The following is a 13,598-nucleotide window of genomic DNA, read 5'->3' as shown; positions in this document are numbered from 1 at the left end:
AATTGTGTCAGTGCCATTATGAACAATGCTGCACATCCTCTCTCTGACACTGAGTACTTTCAGCCAACAGATAATTTAGCAGAAGCTAGAAGCTATTTGTAGCTAGAGATCCACAAAGGGGAAAATGAGTCTAAGTTTTCAACAACCTACCAGGTGTCATCATAAGAGGAAAATGATTAGATATACAGAAATCAAAGGCGGGCAGCATGGTGGCGCAGCAGTAGCGCTGCTGTTTCGCAGTTAGGAGATCTGTGTTCGCTTCCTGGGTCCTCCCTGTGTGGAGTTTGCATATTCTCCTCGTGTCTGCGTGGGTTTCCACTGGGTGTTCTGGTTTCCTCCCACAGTCCAAAGACATGCAGGTTAGGTGCATTGGCGATCCTAAATTGTCCCTAGTGTGTGCTTGATCTGTGGGTGTATGTGTGTGCCCTGCGGTTTCCTGCCTTGTGCCCTGTGTTGGCTGGGATTGGCTTCAGCAGACCCCCGTGACCCTGTAGTTAGGATATAGCGGGTTGGAAAATGGATGGAAGGAATCAAAGGCAATATATAGCAAGGGGTTGGGTAAGGGGATTAATAAAGTGGGGTTTGGAAGGTGTTGGTCATAAAGTCTTTGTATTATTTGGATGTTCTTCTTTTAAAACTGGGTTCAAGTCCAAGTGTCTGTTAATGACATTTTCATTAGTCATTAGAGAGCCAAGATTCCGGCACCTGTCTGGCACTATCAGTACTGGCTATGTAAGCTTTTATTTGCTCAACATGGTATGCTTAACAAGGGCCATCAATAAGCAGCATCATATTCTGACGTGAAGATATTGCAGTAGCCACTAAACCTTAAGCAGGCACAGTGGCACCAAGGTTCAAGTCCCAGGTCCTCTCTGCGTGAACTTTACATGTTCTTTCTGTGTCTGCATGGCTTTCCTCAGAGTGCTCTGGTTTCCTCCCACTCTCCACAGACATGCAGGTGAATTGGCAATGTTAAATCGGCCCTGTTGTGTGTTTGTGTATGTGGTCACCCTACGATGGACTGGCACCTTGTCCAGGGTTTGTTCCATGCCTTGTGCTTCAGCACCCCCCTCTTGACCTCTTGTATGGATTAAGCGGGTTAGAAAATAATATAACAAAACCTTAAACACCTAACTTTCTCATTAACCAGTCATCATTAAGAATTTGGAAGAATTCAGCATTGATAGGGCGGGTGGGGATGTTTAGGTGTGGTCAAGAATTCATCTATGGACCACACAGATGTACAGTAAGTGGAGCCAGTGATGGCACTTATTTTTCTGGTATGTTTTGCTCTTCATATATAAATTTTTCTTGTAAGAGTAAATGTGTCCATGATCTACCTATTTTCTAAACACACCTTTCCTCCTTTACAGGCAGGGCTGGTTCCTGGCATAAAAGCCAATCTAGTGTATGGATCCCCAAACCAACACAGAAAAGAGGACTGGGAGCCCCAAAAAAAGAGGTTTGATAATAGATAGATAGATAGATAGATAGATAGATAGATAGATAGATAGATAGATAGATAGATAGATAGATAGATACTTTATTAATCCCAAGGGAAATTCACAATAGGGCTACCTAAGAGCAGAATCTCAGCACAATTATGTGGAAAACAGGAAGTAGATTCGGATAAAATACCAATCAAATTCAGAGAACGTTTACACACATACACACACATACTGAGTTTAAAATTGATACAACACACACGTCAACAGGATATGAGAGGAAATAAACAGAGAGAACCCATACAGACATAGGAAGAGTGTATACACTCCACACAGAGGGTGACTTGGATGGCAAATGGCTTATGACCTGAGAATTGTGAGACATCAGTTCTAAAAATGCCAATATGATGCCCATTTTGATAAATCTGAATCAAAATGAAAGAAAAGAATATGTAGAGTATTGAACACAGGAATTTCGGATATTATTTACTTCTTTTTTATTCAAAAATTCTACAGACTAGTAAAGAAACAAACTTTGAGTCATTACTGTTAATAATGTATTAAAAGAGTCAGGAAAGCCACATCCATAATAACATGCAGCAATTAAAATGTACTGTGAAAATGAAACAAAATAGTCCTATGTTGAATGTTATAACTGACATATTTGATTAAAATTGTTTTGCTAAAGAAAAATATTTTAAACTTGTGTCAGTATTTTACTGTCTGTGGTCATTAATTCAGGATAACATGCATTTTAAAGCAGAAATAAATGTGTCTGACAGAGGTCACTCAAAGTGCAACAAATACTCCAACCAACCGTCAACCTGGGAGTTATCTGAATACATGAAAGATTTTTTAAAAAGGAATAAAATAACATGGGTGTGTAAGAAATTCCAGCTGTATTAATTATTTTGGTCTGCTGCCAGGGAGAGCTTTCCAAGTGAGTGAAAAACAGAGATAAAGAAGTTATTGTTTTGCTGGGATTAGTGATGGAGTTGAGAATTGTGGATTTGTTGGAGAAAGGTGTCAAAGACTAAGCAGATTATTTGGGTTCCTTACAAACATTTTCCGCTCTTCTTTTTCATAGATTAAAGTCCATGTCAAGAAAGTACACTGTACTGGCACTGTTATTTTTAAATATTAAAATAATAACAATCCATTCAAAATGATAATCTTTGATATACCATAATTGAATTGTCAAATCCTGATTAAAAACTACAATACCTAATTAAAATGAAACATGATGTGGTTCTAAAGACTGCTTGGAACTGGTAATTTTGACAGCAATACTTATTTTAAACAACTCTTTTTATGTTGTCCTCTATATATTATGAATGGTGGTTTAGAAGTTCATGGCTATAGCACTGCCATCATAATCAAATTCATCTTTGATACTGGCAGAAATCTGTTACCTACCTGAAATCTATCACCCTCATACTTTCATTCCCTTGTTGTGGAATGGACATACAAGAAACATAACCAGTTCACCTAGTTGTAGCCCATAAAATTTTCATCACAATCTTAACATGTTGAAAACTGTGGAGATTCTCCATCATACAAATGCATTATTCTTAGCGCAGGATAATTTTTTTCGCTTTGACATTCTAGGATTCTGCCATCAATGTTATTTTCAGGTGCAGTCCCACCATCTAAATGTCTAAATATATAAATGTCTATGCGTGGGAGTGTGTGTGTGTGTCTGTCCGGCCTGGAAGTGACAGATAAAGGGCTCCAACTCCAAGGAAGTCTGCAAGTGAGGCCAGCACGTCGGCAAAACGAAACCTCCGAAGAAAGTCACTCGCTTAGCCGCTATTACACAAGCGAGGCGAGCACATCGGCAAAACAAAACCTCCGAAGAAAGACAAAGTCTCTTAGCCGCTAATACACAAGCGATGCAAGCACGTCGGCAAAACGAAACTTCCTAAGAGAGAGACGCCCAGAGTAGTTTCTTTCAATTACCGGACATCTCCACATTTCTTTTTTTTTTCTGATGATTTCAATAGTTTCTAGGACCCAGGTGTTTTACAGCACGGGCTTACACAGCTAGTATCTCTATGAAAGACTTGACTGGTGAATCCTGTTTCTGTATATACCGTATGCACATATATTTTTTTACAAGTGGGGAGTCAGAAGAAGGGATTGAAGATCACAAACATACAGCTACTTAGTCACTGTGATTCTTTACAATATCTATGGAAAATAAATAAATCTACTTCTGGCATTCTTTAACGTTTCCTAAGTCAGGACATCTGAGTAATGATTTTTTTGTTTTTGCTTATAAGTGTAAAATTGGCAGTTTTCTAATTTTACATATTCAAATCACTCTACACAAATATTTATTTTTTAACATTACTCAAATAAGAAAAAATACATTTTAATTTCAATTAATTAAGCGTATAAAGTTACTTAATACTATATTTTTAAAACAATATAAGGTTTATTTGTAATTCATAATGTAACTTTAAATGGGATATTAAAGCAAATTTAACAGATCATGGTTGCTTATAGTAGCAAGGTCCTTCTTTATTTTTTATGTGCCTTGGTGTGGGAATCCCATTACACTGACTCAAATGGGAAGACAGTATTTTAATAATAATAATAATAATTTTTTGCATTTATATAGCGCTTTTCTCACTACTCAAAGCGCTTAGCAATTGCAGGTTAAGGGCCTTGCTTAAGGGCCCAACAGAGCAGAGTCCATATTGGCATTTACGGGATTCGAACCGGCAACCTTCCGATTGCCAGTGCAGCTCCCTAGCCTCAGAGCCACCACTCCGCCATTTTGACAAAGATACCCCAGAAAATGAGACAAAATCAAAATACACATAGAGACTGAACTGAAAATCAAATTAGAGTTTTCCCATGCCATAAATAAAACCCAGGGATCTGAGTCATGAAACATTACCAAAAAGATTCAAGCTTGAGAGTATGAAAAACAAAGAATAGCAATAAATCTTTTAGGGAAATATCCACAGACTCAGATAAATACATGGCCACCAATGCCAATCTTTTATGCCTGTCAAATGTTGGTAACCTCTATGACTACACTCCCAGAAACTGTGTGCTGTGTTTTTGGAATGGGATTCCCAAAACAGTGGCGCCTATAATGAAATCAAAATGGCATCAGAAAGAGAGAATGTGCAGTATTGTTCATAATAACACTGAGTTTAGCTTTAATTCTCTGCTTTGCTACTGCCCCCAGGGGATCCTGAGTGCATCCTATAACTGCATGTGTCTTATTAATTAGCTGGTTGATTCTGTGGACCTCTCTTAAAGTGATGTTAACAGCCAGGCACACCACAGTGTAGAAAATAACATTGGCCATCTCACAGTTGCCACTTCCCACATAAAAGTCTCGTAAGAAAAAAGAGCCTTCTCTGCTCTTTCATATACAGTTTCTCTGTTTTCTGAGACCAGTCCAATCTGTCATTAATGTGGACTGCCAAGTACTTGTAGGTGTGGACCACCTCTACATCCACTTCTTGAATAGTTACTAGACATAGAGTCTCTGTGGTGCGATGACAGTCAATAACCAGTTCCTTGTTTTTGCTGATGTTAAGAGGAAGGCTATTCTGTTTACACAAAGAAACAAAGTTCTGCTCCTGACTCCTATACTCTGTCTCATCCCACTTATCAATACACCCCATGCAGAATCATCCGAGAACTTCTGAAAATTACATCAAGTTGCTGTTATATTTATAGTCAGAGATCTACAGAGTGAAGAGAAAAGGAGACAGGACTGTTCCTTGTGGTGCTCGAGTGTTGCTCACATCTGTGTTAGATACACAGTCCTTGAGTCTCACAAACTTTATTCTGCCCGACAGATATTACATTATCCAGGACACCATAGGCTCATCTACCGGCATATCTCTGAGTTTACCCATTAACAGGGATGACTGGAGGGTACTGAAGGTGCTAGAGAAGTCAAAAACATAATACTCACATTACTGCCAGCTTTGTCCAGGTGAGAATAAACCTTGTGAAGCAGATACACAATTGCATCCTCCACTCCACTACCCTACACTATCCTTGTCTGATAGGCAAACTACAGTGGGTCCAAGCATCTACCATAAGAGGACTCATATAGTCCAGGCCCAGTCTCTCAAAGGTCATCAATATATGAGACATAAGTGGCACTAGCCTGTAGTCAATAGGTGAGGAGGTGCCTGCCTTCTTTGGAACAGGAACAATGCCAGATGTCTTCCACAGCAGCATAGGGACAGACTGAACAGGTGACACAGGACACCCAAAGTAGGTCAGCACAGGCCTTAAGAATTCAAGGACTGACTCCATTTGGTCCTGCAGCTGTTTCTGTGTGTAGCGTCCTAAGTTGTTTCCTTACTTGGTATCGGTAATGGACAGTCCACACCGATAGTCAGAGATGGACATGTCACTGGACATTTTGAAGAAATTGAAATAATCGTTCCATACAAAAATAAAAAAGATTGTTGGAACCTTCTTAGTCTAAAAGGACTAAGAAAAATTAAAACCAGAACAGAATCATAACCAACTTATGTCAGAATGTCACGGAAAAATTGCAATTACAATTATTATAAATTACTGTCATTTACACAAATATGGGACAAGCTTCTCCTTCTGAATTAGTCACATATTGTTTATTCTTGTCTGTATTTATATCAAGATCCTGTACTGAGCTAATTGAGATGTCATGTTTCACACCACCTTGACAGGTCCTTAAATCACAACAAAAGCTTAACTTCAGCTTAGATTCTGTTGTCATCTGTCCAATTTCCACCAATTACATTCCATATTTTAATGTTACAAGTGGGAATGAAAAAAGGATCTTTTGTAATTTCTAAACAATCTTTGTGATAATTTCTAAGTATTTTGTGTCAAAATCAAGTTAACAGTCTCTTTCCTTATTATTAATATTTAGTTAATAATGAAAAAAGTGACTGGAATGAAAACCTGCAGCCACTACGGCCTACCAGGAAATGAATTTAACTTTGTAGTGAAATCTTGGATGACATGGAATGTCTAGGGCAGGGGTCTCCAACATGTCGCTGGCGAGCTACCGGTAGCTTGCAACCCCTTTCCAAGTAGCTTGCCAAGGGGTTAATGAATCCTACATAAATTTGAAAACTTGATTAGTCAAATTAGGGGTGGGCCATCTTTCCAAAAAATCACATCACAATCCTTTTAATACAAAATCACAATCCACAATCTGAATTGCAATCTATCTTTTCAATGTGGCATACACTTAAGAGAATATCTGAACTCAAACTCATCAAGACCTAAGTAACACTTTATTTTAAATATCAAACAAAATTGAATTCACTTGTTCTCTCATTCGCTTGATAAGTGAAATTAAGGAACACGTCCCGAAGCTGGCGAGTGAGTGAGGTAGGCCCCTCCCCTCGGCCTGCTGCATGTTTCTCGGTACTGCAAGCGAACAATGATACATAGCAAAATGAGAGAAGTTGCAAAATCAACCGGAATGTTCAAGCAAATTATAGAAAAAAAACGATCTAAATCCGTTAAGTAGTCCTCCTGTGAAAAGCAGACAGACATAAAAACAGACAGACATCACATTTTATATATTATATATTAGTTAACCTTCAAAATAATGTGGAGTTAAAGTCTCAACAGCATTCTCAGCATTTCTGGATCTTAGTAGAGCCAAATAACTATAAGAATCTTCACCAAGTAGCTCTGAAAATGTCTGCTTTCTTTGGGTCTACATACCTCTGTGAGTCTACCTTTTCTGACATGAATGTCATGAAATCAAAGTTCAGAACAAGACTGACAGATGAACATTTAAATGACTCCATAAGAGTGAACCTAAGTGGCTGCACTCCACCATACACCTCTCTTGTTGACTCCATGTAGTGCCAGTCATTTGACTAACTAAAAAACACATCACACATGCAACTGGACATATGAATACTCTTGTGAAGTGAAACAGTGACATGTAACAAAATGACAAATGAATAAGGAATATCTGTGTATTTGGAATTTCATTGTTTTGTTTTGACAGCATTCATGTTTTAGTTCAATATCATGAGATACACTAGAAAATGCATAAAATCATACAAAATGCACTTGCAGGTGAACTAAATATTTTTTGTGATGTTTTAATGCAAAATATGAGTTGTGGATACCAACATTTTGTAAATGTTAATGCAAAACAAGCTTATTCAGTTTGTTTGGGTTGAAATGAGATATGAGAATAAACCATTTTCATTTTGTAAAAGTAGCTCTCAAGAGAAAAAAGGTTGGAGACTCCTGGTCTTGGGTGACCTTATATACCTTTGCAACAATGATGTCACACGTGGTACATTTACATGCCATAGTAATATAGTTGCAACCACACCACAAAATAGTGTTGCCTGTGGAAACCAAAATGCCATCAACAAAAAATGTTAATACAGTTAAATTCTTGCTATGCAAGGATCCCATTTCCATTAATTCACTTACTCTGTATTACATAACTGTAACCCATTTTGCAAAGCTCGCAGTCTACTACTGCCTATTCGCGGTCAGGTATGACAGGAAAAACATTCCATGGGGCCTATCGTACAACAGCAAAATGTAAAATTGATCAAAATCTGGTCTGTGATATGATGTCCAGGGTTGCATGTGCACTATACTTAATGGATCAATGAATGTCTACCTTGCTCCAAGAGGCGTGAGTGAGCCATTTTCAGTAAGTTAATCAGTGTGAGTTTATGACCCGCATTTATTGTGAATGGCTTTCCCATGCCTCTTAGCACTGAGTCATAAATTCACACTAATTAAAGCCCTGACCTTTGTACAGACCACCCGTCACTACTATGTATTGGATGGTTCAGTGGAAGCATGGAGGTGTTTAGGAGAGATGGCAGTTGAGTTTTTAACCAGATTGTTTAGTGGAATCTTGGAAAGTGAGAGGATGCCTGAGGAGTGGAGAAGAAGTGCACTGGTGGCGATATTTAAGAATAAGGGGGATGTGCAGGACTGTAGTAACAACAGGGGAATAAAATTGATGAGCCACAGCATGAAGTTATGGGAAAGAGTAGTGGAAGCTAGGTTAAGAAGTGAGGTGATGATTAGTGAGCAGCAGTATGGTTTCATGCCGAGAAAGAGCATCACAGATGCAATGTTTACTCTGAGGATGTTGATGGAGAAGTTTAGAGAAGGCCAGAAGGAGTTGCATTGTGTCTTTGTGGACCTGGAGAAAGCATATGACACGGTGCCTCAAGAGGAGCTGTGGTATTGTATGAGGAAATCGGGAATGGCAGAGAAATACATAAGAGTTGTACAGGATATGTACGAAGGAAGTGTGACCGTGGTGAGGTCTGCGTTAGGAGTTATGGATGCATTCAAGCTGGAGGTGGGATTACATCAGGTCTCAGCTCTGAGCCCTTTCTTATTTGCAATGGTGATAGACAGGTTGACAGACAAGACTAGACAGGAGTCCCCATGGACTATATTGTGTGCTGATGACATTGTGATCTGTAGTGATAGTAGGGAGCAGTTTGAGGAGACCCTAGAGAGGTGGAGATATGCTCTAGAGAGGAGAGGAATGAAGGTATGTAGGAACAAGACAGAATACATGTGTGTAAATGAGAGTGATGTCAGTGGAATGGTGAGGATGCAGGGTGTAGAATTGGTGAAGGTGGATGAGTTTAAATACTTGAGATCAACAGTACAGAGTAATGGGGATTGTGGAAGAGAGGTGAAAAAGAGAGTGCAGGCAGGGTGGAATGGGTGGAGAAGGGTGTCAGGAGTGATTTGTGACAGAAGGATATCAGCAAGAGTGAAAGGGAATGTCTACAGGACGGTAGTGAGACCAGCTGTGTTATATGGGTTGGAGACAGTGGCACTGACAAGAAAGCAGGAGACAGAGCTGGAGGTAGCAGAGTTAAAGATGCTAAGATTTTCACTGGGTGTGACGAGGAAGGATAGGATTAGAAATGAGTACATTAGAGGGTCAGCTCAAGTTAGACAGTTGGGAGAAAAAGTCAGAGAAGTGAGATTGCATTGGTTTGGACATGTGCAGAGGAGAGATGCTGGGTATATTGGGAGAAGGATGCTAAGGATAGAGCTGCCAGGGAAGAGGAAAAGAGGAAGGCCTAAGCAAAGGTTTATGGATGTGGTGAGAGAGGACATGCAGGTGATGGGTGTAACAGAGCAAGATGCAGAGGACAGAAAGATATGGAAGAAGATGATCCGCTGTGGCAACCCCTAACGGGAGCAGCCGAAAGAAGAAGAAGAAGGGTTAGGTTTTCGGATCAGCCCTACTGCATTCAACTGCATACTTAACAAAAAGGTGTAGTAAAAGTCTTAACAATTTTACCGTAGATGAACCTAAAGAAGGATCATTACCAAGCCACAAGGGGCAAAAGTGGAGGGCCAGCGCGTCCACCTGACCCCGTTTCCCTTTGTTGGTCCTTCCCTAAGCCAGCTTCCCACTAGAACCTTACCCCAAATTTTTCCCATAGGATTAACACTTCAGTAGCTACATTTTCTGTATCTGGAGAATTTTTCATCAATGTAATTGGAAAATAACTGTAATTTTAACCTCCTTGAAAACAAGTTTAAATTAAAACAGTAAAGCTGGTAATGGATTCAGCAACCTCAAAACCCAAACATTAACAATGAAAACTACTCATAACAGGTCAAGATATTCTCAAAAACATTTCTTCAGTTTTCAATACAAACTTCACTTAGGAAGCATTACTAATACATCGTAAGTGAACTTAAGCATAAAAATAAAAGGGCAGTTGGAGACTTTATTAATATTCATTATATACTATTATTATTCATGATCACTCTTCCTGTAAAGTATGCATGTAATCCCTGTGCCAGCATGGGTTGTTTTTCCAAGAAACATAGATTTTCTTCTTAAAGATGTGATGTTGCAATGGAATAAGAGGATTTTGAAATTAGATGTGCTGTAAATTTCTTTCTTCAAAAAACAATGGCCTTTTGCGATAGTATACCACCAGTTGTCACAGTATTATTAATGAATTAACTCATGCACTTATTTATTTGTTTGCTTGTGTATCCTTTTAGCAACTTCTACTGAGATGGTCCATTTACATTTTGCTTTATGAATAAATGTCCTCAAGTGTTTAAAGAATATAGACTTGTTTTATAAAATATGGGATTATACTTAAAGACTTAAATAATAGTAGTTGCTTTTAAATAGAACAGAAGCTTGTTTCTGCAGTCTTAAAAGATCCAGAAAGGTGGCTCCCAGCAAATACTGTATGTCTGCTTTCATTTAATCAATCAAACTAAATTTATAATCCCCTTCACTTTTTCTTTTACTCCAAATATAATTGTGTTATATATGCAATTTTTATAAAAAGTAGCTAAGGTTAGGGTTGGTCAATAAAGTTATAAACTTAAATGAAATACTCACAATGTTTATAAATGGTCACAAAGACTGCACTAAAATATTTTTACTTGACATCCAGTTGTCCTGCTTGTGTTTATAATATTGGCATAATTACGCTTAGTGCAATATCATCCTTACCTTCTTTTGATTTGCCAAATTTGCTGTTGATTAGTTCTTCTCTTCTTCTTTCAAACATGATACCATTTTCCAGAGTACTTGCATACTGTATATTATTTAATATCTTGAAGGCATGAACCTTAAAACTAAAGGATCAGCTGACTCAATATTTCAATCTACATGAACATAGTAATGGCCTACACTCTAATACACAAAATAACATAAATGTTAATATTAAATGTGCATCTGCTTGCTGTGAACTTTGTTTTTTTCCTTCTTATGGATATCACTGCCCATCTTTGAAAGGCAGATTATGACTCCTTCAGTCATGCTTCATCTATTGCAGTATTGGAATCTACTGCAAATGCTTTTAGATAGTCAAGGATTTGAGTAAACTGCTGCTGTTCCTAACATTAGAAACCTAAGAAATAAAATGATATAACCTGGCAACATACCTAATTTGCAACCAGCCTTAAAAATTGAAAACAAGTTCTGTGTTCTCAGACTATTTAAGTGTGAAAAACTGCGGGTGAGAAATATACACTGAAGCAGGGTCTGCTGCTAATATTGTACTGTATAAAAGGTTTTCACAGATTTTTTAGTGTAGTAGGACTGAAAACACACAATTAGAGAGCACTAGAGAGGAACTTAATGAGTTGACAAGAAAGTGGATGATGACAGAAAAAAGAAAAGCGGAGACTACATTTATTTTTCTAAGTTTTAATGTGAACACTGGCAGATAATTTGTCAAGTCTTACAGTTCATATGGCAATGAAAATTATAAACAGAACAAGGTTAAAGTAAACTAAATCTACTTCATTATTTGTTATTTTTTTCAATGTACTCAGGAACTGTGAATAGAGTTTGAGGCCAGTATTAAAAATATAAATACAGTATATACTCACATATAAGTCGGGTCTTGAAACCCGAAAAATCAATCATAAAATCTGACCCCAACTTATACTCCCGTTCAAAAATGCAACATTTAACTACATCTTCTTGCCTCATCCAATCTCGCATCAGTTTCTCAGATGCATCGAATTTTGTTGCAGCAGTGCAGTTACCAATTTCTTTCGCTACTTCAACAACGTTTAATTTAAAACGAGCTTCATATTTTCTTCTGATTGAACGTTTCATCGTAGATAAAGGATGCTCTTACGATAAAGGTGTATGAGGGTGTGAGATACAAAAAACACAAATCAGTGCAAACGTTGCTTCAGAATAGTTTGGGTATTACCGTGTGGTCACATAGGCACAATAGAGAGAGAGAAAGAGAGAGAGAGAGAGAGAGGTTAGGAGCACGCACTGATACAGCGCATTGCCGCACCCACATAGAAAAAAAAGGCAGTGTGCTCCGTGGTTACTCTCTTAGATGTTCGTTAGGATATCATAATCCCTTGTACCAATAGCATGAGTTTTCCGCATTCAACTTATATGACCGACATTATAAAATATGAGAGATTATATTGTAAAATCAAGTCCCAACTTATCCATGAGTATATACGGTAAGCCCACCACCAGGTTGCTAATTCAGAATAGGAGGAATTTAATGGTGCAGCTCCTCAACTCTAATCACTTCAGCAACAAATGTTAAGAATTCCTTTTTTTTAATGAGTAAACATGAAGAACTTATTTGTTTCAGTTTTCATTTGACATAAAGCAAAACACATTAATACTGCACATTCCTAATATGAGTCCGGGGTTGTCAAGTAAAGGATTAATTTCAGTTTGCCAGGCTGAAAAATCATCTTTAGCATCCATTTTCTGTGCCAGTTTTAAATAGCGAAATCCTACAATAAATATCTTCTTCACAGAAGTACAGTATATAGTTCTAGGAGAAGCAGGACATTCAAGACTCGGAAACCCAAAATGCCACAATACCTGAACTCACCATAACTCACTATGAGATATGACAGATTTTTCAACGTAAAAAGCCATTGAGGAGTTCTTTAAACTTAAAAAGTGATTGAAGCTGACCAGCTTGGTATCATTTCCATTTTACTGTACATTTATTCTCACTCCAGATCTTCACCCTTGTTATCCTCGGATGAGCTGTGTATCTGATACTGTGTCAGATAGCTCCTTTGGCTTTAGCGATCACAGTGCTGCCAGCTGAGTATAGGAATATTTAATTTATTCCCCTTTACATTCCTCAAGGTCTTCTACATTCACAGATGTTGAGGACATAAAGTAGTCTTCTGATCCTCAGGGCTCACATTGTGACATTTCTCAAGTTCACAATTAAGAAGGTGCAAACTCCACACAGAGCAACTGAAATTCCACAACGTAATATATATACAGAAAGCTGGAACTCTGAAGTAGCAGACCTAACCATTGTTTATCAGTGCCATCCTACAATATGTTTTAATGGTTTCACTGTCTGTTTCTCCTAATAAGCCATATTTTTGTATTGCTAGACTGTACACTTTTATTCTTCAAAAATGGCTGTGTAATCTTAATAATCAGTGTAATCTTAATTCTGTGCACATTACATTAGCTATGTGGACAGTGTAGCTCCTTATAATGTAAATTGGCTGGAAACATACAAAGGATAGAGGCATATTGTGTGGCTCACTTAAAATGGCACGAAACAGCAGGTTAGCAAGTGAAAGGAATTTCAGTTAAAGGTGATGCATTGGAGAAGTGACAGCTGAAAGTGAAATTGTCACTTTATTGCACCAACACTACTG

The sequence above is a fragment of the Erpetoichthys calabaricus genome, chromosome 6, assembly GCF_900747795.2.
Source record: "Erpetoichthys calabaricus chromosome 6, fErpCal1.3, whole genome shotgun sequence".
Classification (NCBI taxonomy): Eukaryota; Metazoa; Chordata; class Cladistia; order Polypteriformes; family Polypteridae; genus Erpetoichthys; species Erpetoichthys calabaricus.
The sequence above is the reverse complement of the archived record's forward strand: the minus strand, read 5'-3'. Positions refer to the sequence as shown.